Source organism: Colobus angolensis, unplaced genomic scaffold, assembly GCF_000951035.1.
Source record: "Colobus angolensis palliatus isolate OR3802 unplaced genomic scaffold, Cang.pa_1.0 Scaffold22, whole genome shotgun sequence".
NCBI classification, from domain to species: Eukaryota; Metazoa; Chordata; class Mammalia; order Primates; family Cercopithecidae; genus Colobus; species Colobus angolensis.
The window spans coordinates 1,253,247-1,254,331 of NW_012115377.1; positions in this window are offsets into that span (position 1 = coordinate 1,253,247).

Consider the following 1,085-nt stretch of genomic DNA (forward strand, 5'->3'; position numbering starts at 1 on the left):
TGGAATTACAGGGCTGATGAGCCACTATGTCCAGTCCATTTTTTATTTCTGACCTATAAAACTGTAATAAATGCTGTAGGCAGACGCAGCGGCTCATGTCAATAATCCCAGCATTTTGGAAGGCCAAGGTGGGAGGATTGCTTGATCCCAGGAGTACTAGACCAGCCATGGCAACATATCAAGACCCTGTCTCTCAAAACAATAATTTAAAATGTAGCTGGGCATGGTGGCATGCACTTTTAGTCCCAGCCACTCGGGAGGCTGAGTGGGGAGGCTCTCTGAGCCTGGGAGCTCGAGGCTGCAGTGACTGTGATCACAGCACCACACTCCACCCTGGGTGACAGAGCAAGACCCTGTCTCAGAAAAAAATATACATACATACAACAAATGCGTGTTGTTTTCAGACACTGAGTTGGTGGCCATTTGTTACAACAGCCATAAGCCTCTCAAGCATCACCTACAATTGCCCCCTTTCCATCACTATCCATGGTCAAAAGACAAAGCTGCAACCTTGGCCAGGCGCAGTGGCTCACGCCTGTAATCCCAGCACTTTGAGAAGCTGAGGCAGGTGAATCACTTGAGGTCAGGAGTTCGAGACCAGCCTGGCCAACATGGTGAAACCCCATCTCTACTAAAATACAAAAAAAAAATTAGCCAGATGTGGTGACACACACCTGTAATCCCAGCTAATTGGGAGGCCGAGGCAGGGGAATCACTTGAACCCAGGAGGTGGAGGTTGCAGTGAGCCAAGATCGTGCCACTGCACCCCAGCCCGGCAACAGAGTGAGACTCTGTCTCAAAAAAAAAAAGTATTTCTAAAAAATTAATAGATGCCAGGCACAGTGGCTTATGCTTATAATCCCAGCACTTTGAGAGGCTGAGGCGGCTGGACTGCTTGAGCTTAGGAGTTTGAGACCAGCCTGGGCAACACAGTGAGACACCATCTGTACAAAAAATACAAAAGTTAGGCAGGCATGGTGGCACGTGCCGGTGGTCCCAGCTACTCTGGAGGCTGAGGCAGGAGGATTGCCTGAGCCCAGGAGGTTGAGGCTTCAGTAAGCTATGATTGTGCCACTGCACTCCAG